Raw genomic sequence first — 632 nt, 5'->3', positions numbered from 1 at the left:
CTACGCTCTGGACTTGGAATCAAGAAGACCCGAGTTCAAATCCTGCCTCAGATATCCTGGGCAAATCACAACCTTTACCAGCCTCAGTTTTCCCATCTGTAAAGGAGAAAGTTAGGCATGATGGCCTCTGTGGTCCCTTCCCACTCTAAATCCGTAGACCTGTGATCATACAATCTTATATCCACTCTGGTAATGGAAAGATTGTTGTCCCTCCCCAGCTAGGCCAAGCAGGTATACCACCCCAATCCAGGCTCTCTGACTCCAAATCTGTGCTCTTTCTGCTGATTTTTTTAATCTTGAGAGGACTTGGAGATGAATTTGGAAGGGACTTCCAACACCCAGCCTGCTGTCCACTGCCACTACCACATTTTACAGATGTAACTGAGGCCCAGGAATGTTCAGTGACTTGCCCAAGGTTACACAGATAGTAACAGAAGCTGGAATCGAACCTATGTCCTGACTCCAAATCTATGCTCTTTCCACTGTACCTCTGATTACTAATTTGCGTTTGTAGGTTTATAAATCTCTCCAACTGAAATTCAGTCGGAAATAACCACAGACACTATCTAATCTAATTCACCGCCAACCCCTTCATCTTACAGATGAGGAAACTGAGGTCCAAGAATGTTCTA

Source organism: Phascolarctos cinereus, unplaced genomic scaffold (genome assembly GCF_003287225.1).
Source record: "Phascolarctos cinereus isolate Bilbo 61053 unplaced genomic scaffold, phaCin_HiC Scaffold_5;HRSCAF=322, whole genome shotgun sequence".
Classification (NCBI taxonomy): Eukaryota; Metazoa; Chordata; class Mammalia; order Diprotodontia; family Phascolarctidae; genus Phascolarctos; species Phascolarctos cinereus.
This window is presented reverse-complemented; position numbering follows the sequence as displayed.